Source organism: Alosa sapidissima, chromosome 2 (assembly GCF_018492685.1).
Source record: "Alosa sapidissima isolate fAloSap1 chromosome 2, fAloSap1.pri, whole genome shotgun sequence".
NCBI classification, from domain to species: Eukaryota; Metazoa; Chordata; class Actinopteri; order Clupeiformes; family Clupeidae; genus Alosa; species Alosa sapidissima.
The window spans coordinates 341,810-354,379 of NC_055958.1; the positions used below are offsets into that span (position 1 = coordinate 341,810).

The window sequence follows — 12,570 nt, forward strand, 5'->3', positions numbered from 1 at the left end:
CTCTCCTCCTCTCCTCTCCTCCCTCCTCCTCTCCCCTCCTCCTCCTCTCCTCTCCTCTCTCCTCGCTTCCTCTCCTCTCCTCCTCTCCTCTCTCCTCTCCTCCCCTCTTCCTCTCTCCTCTCCTCTCCGGTCCTTCCCTCCTTTCCTCTCCTCCTTTCTCCTCTCTTCCTCACCTCACCTCACCTCACCTCACCTCACCTCTCCTCTCCTCTCCTCTCCTCTCCTCTCCTCTCCTCTCCTCTCCTCTCCTCTCCTCTCCTCTCCTCTCTCCTTTCCTCTCCTCCTTTCTCCTCTCTTCCTCTCTCCTCCTCTCCTCTCTTCTCCTCCTTTCACCTCTCCTGTCTTCTCCCCTCCCCTCCCCTCCTCTCATCCCCCTCTCCTCTCCTCTCCTCCCCCTCACTGCTTCAGAGCTGAGGAGACTCAAATGCTGAATATCAACTTCAGCGTCCCTCATTTCATTAGACTCATTGCATCTGCCCAAACACATGACCACATCATCATCATCGCCACGGCAGCCCTCATAATAACCCTCTCATGTGCCTCTCATCTGCACCCTGATGACCACACTGGCACGCTCTCAAACACGCAACTGCCCATTCAGTGCCACTTTATTAGTCTGACTTTCTAGGCACGGTGTGACAGTAACTCTCTTTCCTTCACATCCTCTCCTTCACTCTCACTTTCTCTCTCTCCTTCACATCCTCTCCTTCACTCTCTTGCTTTCTCTCTCTCCTTCACATCCTCTCTTTCACTCTGTCGCTTTCTCTCTCTCCTGTGATGACACTGTAGATAGTAAGCTACTAGTGAAGTATAGGAGTGTTAAAACGCTCTCTCTTTTTTTTCTATCCCTTTGTGTTGTCAAAGCATGTATACAGATTCAGTACATAAATATATAAGATTATATATATATATATATATATATATATATAATATTATTAATATAATAATAGTAATAAATACATTTTAATGAAAATAATATAAATTATTTTAATATTCTTAATATTAATTATTTTAATAAAAAGAATATTAATTCTTTTAATATTCTTTTTTAATTCTTCCTCACCTAGGAAGGTTTTCATTTTTGAATTGTCGTCTAGACCTTTAAATTGTCAGGGTTTTTCTAGAAATTTAGGGTAAAAAGAATTTCTCAGTAGAGTATATTTGGTGCAGCTCAGAAGGAAGTGTTTTTCATCCTCAATCTCCATGAGGTCACAGTGGGAGCAAATTCTTTGGTGTCTCTCTTGCCAGGATCTTTTATGCCGTCCAGTTTCTATTTGCAATTTATGGTCGCCCAATCTGTATTTTGTTAGGTAACGACTTTGTGGTTGTTTTAATTTAATCAGATAATTTGCTAGTTCGTATTTTCGGTTTAATCTAAGGTAACAATTAATTTTCTTATTATGTTGGGCGTCTTCTAACCATTGGGAAATGTAGGCATTTTTGTTGTTATTGTGGATTTCTTTTAGTACCCTGCTGAAAAAAACAGCTAGAAACCAGCTTATGCTGGTAGCTGGTTTTAGCTGGTTTTAGCTGGTCTTAGATGGTTTTCTTCCAGCTCTTGCTGGTCTTTGCTGGTGTAGCTGGTTGGACCACCAGCTGGATATGCTGGCGTGACCATCTGAGGAAACTGGTCATGCTAGTTTGACCAGCTTGTCGTGTGGGATACAGCTGGTGCAAGATGGTCATGCTGGTGACCAGCCTGCCAAGCTTGACATTGTTGGTGTAAGATGGTCATGCTGGTTTGACCAACATAAGCTGGCACGGCCAGTTAAACCAGCAGTGTAGACCAGCAACACCAGCTAAAATGACCAGCTTGAGGTGGTACGACAAGCAAAACCAGCTGAATTACCATCGTTAGGTGGGTAAACCAGCTGAAGGTATGTTTTCGCAAGAGATTTCCTGGTCTAGCTGGTCAACCATCATAGGGTGGTCAAACAAGCTGGTTAACAAGCTGGTCAACCAGCAAACCACCTTTAGCTGGTCAGGCTGTTTTTTTCAGCAGGGTAGTATTGGTTTTGTATCACTAATGTCATTGTCGTTTATAATCAAATTTAAGAGGTTGTCTTTATCTGGTTCTGTTGAATTTTCAAGTAGCGCTTTATGGTTTAGATTTTGAGGGTCTGAACCTTTTAAGTGCATCCAGAATTTTATGGATCTTTTTGTGATGGCCAGGGACATAGGGAAACGACCTAATTCAGCCCTGCAGGCATGGTTGGGTGTACTTCTATGTACATGTAGGAGGATTTTGCACAGCTCCATGTGTAAGATTTCTATTACAGATTTATCCCAAGATTTTTTTGATCGCAGTAAAGCTGGACCCCAAATTTCTGAGCCATACAAGAGGATTGGTGTAATGACGGAGTCAATTATTTTTAGCCAAATTTTGATGGGGGGTTGGAATTTCTTTAAAGTTTTATATATTGCATAGAATGCTCTTCGAGCTTTGTCTCTGAGCATTTTTATGCCTGTGCTGAAATTGCCTGAGGCGTTTATAGTTAGTCCTAAATATGTATAATTAGTTGTATGTTCTAGGACAGTAGTTCTCAACCTTTTTTCAGTGATGTACCCCCTGTGAAATATTTTTTCAGCCAAGTACCCCCTAACCAGCGCAAAGCATTTTTAGTTGAGAAAAAAATACTTAAAACAGAGCACTGTGACATCAGTGTTTAATTTATTAAACTTTGGAAACACGACTCCACCAATAAACTTCAACCTCGACTCCACCGTTTGAGTTTTGACAGTGATTGACAGGTGATGGCGGGTGGCATGTGACAGGTTGGGTCGAACCATCCTGGTATGGGGGGGGGACTCTGGGTTTTTAGGATAATGAAATTGAATAGCCTATATTGAAATATAAAATTAATTTTATGAACTTATATTTTCCTGAAATATTTATTAAATAATTGTTTTTAAAGTATTTTTGCATGGATTCTACTTTTTAAATCTGTATATTTTAACCCTAAGCTGTTTTAGGGCATTTTCACTACATTTATTCATAAGGATTTATTCTGGTCATTGTAAGTGCCACACACACATATTATATATTGTTCTTTTCAGCAGAGTCTAGGCTATCCAGATCTGCCATTTCATGTATTAGTACTAGCATTGATTTTATTTTGTTTTTTAAAGAATTAAAATATAAAAAGCGTATTATAAAAATTCTTATATTTTTACATGTATCTCACCACAGCAAGCTCATAGCTCTACATGCATTTCATGTGTGTGTAGGGCAGACTGTCCTGAATCTGGCAATATCATTGCCATGGTGGAGGAATTCTCTGAGGCTGAGCAATTTTTATTTAGTGATTTATTATTATTTTTGTTTATTTAGTGATTTAATGACCTTTCTGCGCTCCATATCTGTGACACCAACTGATCTGACCTGACTTGACACGAGTTAACGTGTTATAGCCTGTGTGTGCCTATGGTGTCTGCACTCATGATTCTTTTTACTGCATTGACATGTACAAAGTAAAGGCAAAAAAGGTGTTTCTTTGCCAAACAAATTGGGATGCCTTACAGAAATAAATGCCATTTTTTTTATTTAGTGATTAAAAATGACCTTTCTGCGCTCCATATCTGTGACAGAACTGATCTGACCTGACTTGACCCGTGTTTGCGTGTTAGCCAGTGTGTGCCTATGGTGTCTGCACCTATGATTCTCTACCACCTTTTACTGCATTGCCATGAACAAAGTAAAGGCAAAAAAGGTGTTTCTTTGCCAAATAAATTGGGATGCAATATGAGCCTTGAATTGGATGCCATGCAGGAATTTGGTAGGATCTCAAAACCGGATTATGAATATTCTTTGCCATAGAGAAACACACAATAGCGTTGGATTATAAACATGCTTTGCTACAAAAAACAGACAAAAACTTGAGGTAAGTCAAGCTATATGAAGTTATTATTTTGCGGTCACTTCGTCTGTTTTATAACTCAGAAGGATATACTTGGTATCAAATGATAGCTCTGTGTCTCCTCTTTCATCTGGCATGCATGGCATATCTATCCGATCACAGGTCCGCGAGTAATTCAAACGAGAGTAATGAGTGTGCAGCATTGGTTTTTGTACATGACGTTATTATTTTGTAGTCACTTCGTCTGATTTCATAAGCCAGAAGGATCAACATACTTCCCTGCTGAAAAAAACAGCCTGACCAGCTAAAGGTGGTTTGCTGGTTGACCAGCTTGTTTGACCACCCTATGATGGTTGACCAGCTAGACCAGCAAATCTCTTGCGAAAACATACCTTCAGCTGGTTTACCCACCTAACGATTGTAATTCAGCTGATTTTGCTTGTCGTACCTCAAGCTGGTCATTTTAGCTGGTGTTGCTGGTCTACACTGCTGGTTTAACTGGCCGTGCCAGCTTATGTTGGTCAAACCAGCATGACCATCTTACACCAACAATGTCAAGCTTGGCAGGCTGGTCACCAACATGACCATCTTGCACCAACTGTATCTCACACAACAGGCTGGTCAAACCAGCATGACCAGCTTCCTCAGATGGTCACGCCAGCATATCCAGCTGGTGGTCCAACCAGCTACACCAGCAAAGACCAGCAAGAGCTGGAAGAAAACCAGCAAAGACCAGCTAAAACCAGCTACCAGCATAAGCTGGTTTCTAGCTGTTTTTTTCAGCAGGGTTGTTATCAATGGATAGCCATCTGATATGCTTGCCATATCTATGATTCATCTGATATGCTTGCCATATCTATGCGATCACGGGCTCGCGAGTAATTCAAACGAGAGTAATGGGTGCGCAGGTGAACGCAGAGAAGTATAGACTGTAAATATGGTGCAATTTGATTTAATTTCATTTTTTTTTATTTTCATACTTTTATCAGACAAGCGCATTGTCTCGTTGGAAAGTCCCACTTCTGCTCTGTCACGCAATGAAGGTTTCATCTCGCTGCGATGAACAGATGCGGAGCAATGTAACAGAGAAGAAAGGGTGAGTTTTTTGACGCACTTTGCGTCAAGTGGGTTCTTAGGGTTAAAATCTCATGTACCCCCTGGAGTGCCTTCACGTACCCCCAGGGGTACGCGTACCCCCATTTGAGAACCACTGTTCTAGGATATCAGGGCCTAATTTGAATTGAAATTTACTTTTGGTTGATCGTGCTTTGTTTTGGAACATCACTATTTTTGTCTTACCTAAATTTCCTTTTAAGGACCAGATCTGGCAAAATTGGTTTAACAGATATATTCTGTCTTAAACCTTCTTCTGTAGGTGAGAGTAAGACTAGATCATCTGCAAACATAAGAAATGTTACATCTTTGTTATATAAATTTAGACCAGGTGCTGTTGAATTCTCTAGCATTGTGGATAGTTCATTAATGTAGATGTTAAATAAAGTGGGGCTTAGGCTGCAGCCCTGCCTAACTCCTTGGCTTTGTTTTTCTGTTCGCTTATTTCCCATTTTAATGCTGTTCTTGCTATTTTACATTGATTTTATTAAATCATAAGTTTTGCCTCCAATTCCAATATCTAAAAGTTTCAAGAGCAAACCTCTATGCCAGATATGATCAAATGCTTTTTTAAAATCTACGAAGCATGCAAATATTTTTTGTTTTTTGGACTGATGTATGTGTTTTTTATTAGTGTCTGGAGTGTGTAGAGGTGGTCGTATGTTCGATAGTTAGGCAGGAAACCAATTTAACTTTTGCTGAGAATGTTTTGATTGTCTAGAAATGTTATTATTCGGCCGCAAAATAATTTCCCCAAGTTGCTTGTGATGCAAATGCCTCTGTAAATATGGGTCATATTTGTCACCTGATTTAAAAATAGGGGTGACAAGGCCTATGTTCCAAGTGGTAGGGAAGAATCCGCTTTGTAGTGTCAAATAAAAAAAAAATGTTTATTGCTGAATTTCAGCATCTCTGTGGAGATACGATCAATCCCACAAGCTTTCAGTTTCCACAAGATTTCAGTTTTTACAGTGCATGAAAATGCACTGTACTGTTCTTCCTAGGCTTCTTCTTATTCTTCTTCTTCTTCTAACGCATTTAATGCAGCTTCAACCGTTTAACGTAGAAACTTCATTCAAACTATGTTACGTAGGTCTTACTTAGGACATGGGTGCTATGTATTTTTCAACTTTGTAACTTTTATACTTTTTAAACTATTAATTAAAAACTAATCAAAATTTCCCCATTGACTTAACATTATGATTATGACATCACAATACGGCCGTTAAGCAATTAGAATCCTATGGCAGGTGTTCGGGCCACCTGGACCAACTGCCAGTCTCAGGCTTTAAGCATACAAACTGGCCCTATTAAGACTACACATCCTGTTCAACTGCTTCCTCTGCCAAAAACTGTTTCAAAATAAAAGTCCTCACTACAATATTTCACTGTTAAACAATTAAACCCTTTAAACTACTGAACTTTTTAACTGTTCAGCCATTGTAACTGTTACTTGTCATCAACTATGACTCCTACCCACTGTAGCTAGTTAGCTAAGTCACATGGTTAGCATAGTTAGCATGCTAGCATGTTAGCATGCTAGTTAGCATTTTTAACAAAACTGCTTAAAATGATTAGCTAAGTTAGCTAAGTCACATGGTTAGCATAGTTAGCATGCTAGCATGTTAGCATGCTAGTTAGCATTTTTAACAAAACTGCTTAAAATGATTAGCTAAGTTAGCTAAGTCACATGGTTAGCATAGTTAGCATGCTAGCATGTTAGCATGCTAGTTAGCATTTTTAGCAAAACTGCTAAAAATGATTAGCTAAGTCAGCTAAGTAACGTGGTTAGCATAGTTAGCATGCTAGCATGCTAGTTAGCATTTTTAGCAAAACCGCTAAAAACGATTAGCTAAGTCAGCTAAGTAACGTGGTTAGCATAGTTAGCATGCTAGCGCTAGCATGTTAGCATGCTAGTTAGCATTTTTAGCAAAACTACTAAAAACGATTAGCTAAGTAACATGGTTAGCATAGTTAGCATGCTAGCATGCTAGTTAGCATAGTAACTTTGTTAACATTATTATCTTTGTTAACATAGTTAGCATAACTGCTAGCAAACATTAGAGCCATTCCAACTGTCAGTTATCGTCAACTATCTACCTAAATAATTTAACCATTTAAACTATCCACCTATTTAACTGTTCAGTCATTCCAACTATATTAAACCTCATCTACTTAGCAACCAATATAGTTTGTTTTTACTCTGTATGATATTTTACATCATATTTTTGCATTTTCATGCACTGTATTTCCTTCAGGAAATGCTTTTCTAGTTCTTATTCTTCTTCTTCTAACGCACTTAATGCAGCTTCAACCGTTTAACGTAGAAACTTCATTCAAACTATGTTACGTAGGTCTTACTTAGGACATGGGTGCTATGTATTTTTCAGCTTTGTAACTTTTATACTTTTTAAACTATTAATTAAAAACTATCAAAATTTCCCCATTGACTTAACATTATGATTATGACATCACAATACGGCCGTTAAGCAATTAGAATCCTATGGCAGGTGTTCGGGCCACCTGGACCAACTGCCAGTCTCAGGCTTTAAGCATACAAACTGGCCCTATTAAGACTACACATCCTGTTCAACTGCTTCCTCTGCCAAAAACTGTTTCAAAATAAAAGTCCTCACTATAATATTTTACTGTTAAACAATTTAACCCTTTAAACTACTGAACTTTTTAACTGTTCAGCCATTGTAACTGTTACTTGTCATCAACTATGACTCCTACCCACTGTAGCTAGTTAGCTAAGTTAGCTAAGTAACATGGTTAGCATAGTTAGCATGCTAGCATGTTAGCATGTTAGTTAGCATTTTTAGCAAAACTGCTTAAAATGATTAGCTAAGTTAGCTAAGTCATATGGTTAGCATAGTTAGCATGCTAGCATGTTAGCATGCTAGTTAGCAATTTTAGCAAAACTGCTAAAAATGATTAGCTATGTTAACTAAGTAACGTGGTTAGCATAGTTAGCATGCTAGCGCTAGCATGTTAGCATGCTAGTTAGCATTTTTAGCAAAACTACTAAAAACAATTAGCTAAGTTAGCTAAGTAACATGGTTAGCATAGTTAGCATGCTAGCATGCTAGTTAGCATAGTAACTTTGTTAACATTATTATCTTTGTTAACATAGTTAGCATAACTGCTAGCAAACATTAGAGCCATTCCAACTGTCAGTTATCGTCAACTATCTACCTAAATAATTTAACCATTTAAACTATCCACCTATTTAACTGTTCAGTCATTCCAACTATATTAAACCTCATCTACTTAGCAACCAATATAGTTTGTTTTTACTCTGTATGATATTTTACATCATATTTTTGCATTTTCATGCACTGTATTTCCTTCAGGAAATGCTTTTCTAGTTCTTATTCTTATTCTTCTTCTAACGCATTTAATGCAGCTTCAACCGTTTAACGTAGAAACTTCATTCAAACTATGTTACGTAGGTCTTACTTGGGACATGGGTGCTATGTATTTTTCAGCTTTGTAACTTTTATACTTTTTAAACTATTAATTAAAAACTAGTCAAAATTTCCCCATAGACTTAACATGGGCTGATGACATCACAATAGAGCCGTTAAGCAATTAGAATCCTATGGCAGGTGTTCGGGCCACCTGGACCAACTGCCAGTCTCAGGCTTTAAGCATACAAACTGGCCCTATTAAGACTACACATCCTGTTCAACTGCTTCCTCTGCCAAAAACTGTTTCAAAATAAAAGTCCTCACTATAATATTTTACTGTTAAACAATTTAACCCTTTAAACTACTGAACTTTTTAACTGTTCAGCCATTGTAACTGTTACTTGTCATCAACTATGACTCCTACCCACTGTAGCTAGTTAGCTAAGTTAGCTAAGTAGCATGGTTAGCATAGTTAGCATGCTAACATAGTTAGCATGCTAGCATAGTTAGCATGCTAATTAGCATTTTTAGCAAAACTGCTTAAAATGATTAGCTAAGTTAGCTAAGTCACATGGTTAGCATAGTTAGCATGCTAGCATGTTAGCATGCTAGTTAGCATTTTTAGCAAAACTGCTAAAAACGATTAGCTAAGTCAGCTAAGTAACGTGGTTAGCATAGTTAGCATGCTAGTTAGCATTTTTAGCAAAACCACTAAAAACGATTAGCTAAGTCAGCTAAGTAACGTGGTTAGCATAGTTAGAATGCTAGCGCTAGCATGTTAGCATGCTAGTTAGCATTTTTAGCAAAACTACTAAAAAACGATTAGCTAAGTAACATGGTTAGCATAGTTAGCATGCTAGCATGTTAGCATGCTAGTTAGCATTTTTAGCAAAACTGCTAAAAATGATTAGCTAAGTTAGCTAAGTCACATGGTTAGCATAGTTAGCATGCTAGCATGTTAGTTAGCATTTTTAGCAAAACTGCTAAAAATGATTAGCTAAGTTAGCTAAGTCACATGGTTAGCATAGTTAGCACGCTAGCATGTTAGCATGCAAGTTAGCATTTTAAGCAAAACTGCTAAAAATGATTAGCTAAGTTAGGTTAGCATGCTAGTTAGCATTTTTAACAAAACTGCTTAAAATGATGAGCTAAGTCAGCTAAGTAACATGGTTAACATAGTTAGCATGTTAGTTAGCATAGTTAACATAACTGCTAAAAATGATTAACTAAGTTAGCTAAGTAACATGGTTAGCATAGTTAGCATGCTAGTTAGCATAACTGCTAAAAATAATTAGCTAAGTTAGCTAAGTCACATGGTTAGCATACTTAGCATTTTAACATTGATAACTGCTAAAAATAATTAGCTAAGTTAGCTAAGTCACATGGTTAGCATACTTAACATTTTAACATTGTTAGCATGCTAGTTACCATAGTAACTTGGTTAACATTATTATCTTTTTTAACATAGTTAGTATAACTGCTAGCAAACATTAGAGCCATTCCAAGTGTCAGTTATCGTCAACTATCTACCTAAATAATTTAACCATTTAAACTATCCACTTATTTAACCGTTCAATCATTCCAACTATATTAAACCTTATCTACCAAGTAAATCATTTACCTATATAAACTATCTACCTATTTAACTGTTCAGTCATGCCAACTATATTAAACCTCATCTACCTAGCAACCAATATAGTTTGTTTTTACTCTGTATGATATTTTACATCATATTTTTTGCATTTTCATGCACTGTATTTCCATCAGGAAATGCTTTTCTAGTTCTTATTCTTCTTCTTCTAACGCACTTAATGCAGCTTCAACCGTTTAACGTAGAAACTTCATTCAAACTATGTTACGTAGGTCTTACTTAGGACATGGGTGCTATGTATTTTTCAGCTTTGTAACTTTTATACTTTTTAAACTATTAATTAAAAACTATCAAAATTTCCCCATTGACTTAACATTATGATTATGACATCACAATACGGCCGTTAAGCAATTAGAATCCTATGGCAGGTGTTCGGGCCACCTGGACCAACTGCCAGTCTCAGGCTTTAAGCATACAAACTGGCCCTATTAAGACTACACATCCTGTTCAACTGCTTCCTCTGCCAAAAACTGTTTCAAAATAAAAGTCCTCACTACAATATTTCACTGTTAAACAATTTAACCCTTTAAACTACTGAACTTTTTAACTGTTCAGCCATTGTAACTGTTACTTGTCATCAACTGTGACTCCTACCCACTGTAGCTAGTTAGCTAAGTTAGCTAAGTCACATGGTTAGCATGCTAGCATGTTAGCATGCTAGTTAGCATTTTTAGCAAAACTGCTAAAAACGATTAGCTAAGTTAGCTAAGTCACATGGTTAGCATAGTTAGCTTGCTAGCATGTTAGCATGCTAGTTAGCATTTTTAGCAAAACTGCTAAAAATGATTAGCTAAGTTAGCTAAGTAACGTGGTTAGCATAGTTAGCATGCTAGCATGTTAGCATGCTAGTTAGCATTTTTAGCAAAACTGCTAAAAACGATTAGCTATGTTAGCTAAGTAACGTGGTTAGCATAGTTAGCATGCTAGCATGTTAGCATGCTAGTTAGCATTTTTAGCAAAACTGCTAAAAATGATTAGCTAAGTTAGCTAAGTAACGTGGTTAGGATAGTTAGCGTGCTAGCATGCTAGTTAGCATAGTTAGCAAAACTTCTAAAAATGATTAGCTAAGTTAGCTGAGTAACGTGGTTAGCATAGTAACTGTCAGTTATCGTCAACTATCTACCTAAATAATTTAACCATTTAAACTATCCACTTATTTAACTGTTCAGTCATTCCAACTATATTAAACCTCATCTACCTAGCAACTAATATAGTTTGTTTTTACTCTGTAGGATTTTTTTACGTCATATTTTTGCATTTTCATGCACTGTATTTCCTTCAGGAAATGCTTTTCTAGTTTAATTTGGTCTTTTATTTCTGTGATTGTAATGGGGATGTTGGTATTCTTTAATGTTTCTTTTTCTAAGGATTCTTGTTTGGATTTTATTACTTGCTGTTCAGGTATGAGTTCTCGACTTTCTGGGTTCTGGTGAAGATTTTTAAAGTAAGACAGCCATATATTACCATTTTTGATTGGTGTTTCAAATTTATCTGTTTTTGTTATTTTTTTCCAATTTGACCAAAAGGTGTTTTGGTTTATTAATTGTTCAAGTTTGCTTAGTTCTCTGTTCATATACTCGTACATACTGTAACTTTTTGTTTTGTAATAATTGTTTATAATGTTTTAGTTCAAGATGATAGTTCTCTCTACCTTCTATATCATTTGGGTTTCGGTGTTTATGATTAGATAGCTAACTTTTTCCTAGATAGATCACATTCCCTATCAAACCATTCTTCTTTATTTTCTTTCTCTTAATTTTATTTGTTTGTTTTAAATTAGATTTGTTTGCCAATTTGATAAAAATATTATTTAAATGATCACAGGCCATGTTCACACTAGTTTCATTATGTTCATATTGGGTCGATATGAAATTTTCAATCCTACATTCATTGTCATGATTCTGCATGACTGTTTCATATAGTGCTAGTTTTTCTTCTGTCCAACAGAAAGTTTTAGGTAGGGGTATTAGGTTTGGCTCAGGAATTTGAGGATCTAATTGAGTATCTGGCCATTTTAGGTGTAGGATTGCCTGACAATGACCAGAAATTGGTAATTGTGGCATTATCATAAATGCTGTTATGATTTCAGGGTCGAGGTCGGTGATGTTGTAGTCAACCACAGAGCTACCAAGGGAAGAGGAAAATGTAAATCTTCCAAAGGAATCTCCTCTAAATCTACCATAAACAATATATACACCTAGGCTTTTACACAATCGCAGCAGTTTTGTTCCACTGGCATTGGTGGTACCATCAAAACTTTGCCTCTGTGTGTTAACTTTTTGGTTGTACAGAGTTGTACTACGAAATATGTGATTGTCACCTTCTATGGCAACATAGTCTATTTCTTTACTGGTCCTGGTATTGAGATCACCACAGAGTAATACTTTTCCCACAGATTGGAAATTATTTATTTCACTCACAAGAGTGTCAAAAAGACTCTCATCATAATATGGGGAAGTGGATGGTGGTATATACACTGCACAGAGGTAGAGGTCTTGGCAAAGATTTAAAAGTTCTTTCTTAATTTTGAGCCACA

The 12,570-nt window shown here is 37.0% G+C and overlaps 1 protein-coding gene across 1 annotated transcript in view; it reads right to left on the reverse strand.

Annotated features, from left to right (window-relative positions):
- dop1b (DOP1 leucine zipper like protein B) overlaps positions 1-12,570 on the reverse strand; it is an 83,862-nt gene that overhangs the window by 53,950 nt on the left and 17,342 nt on the right.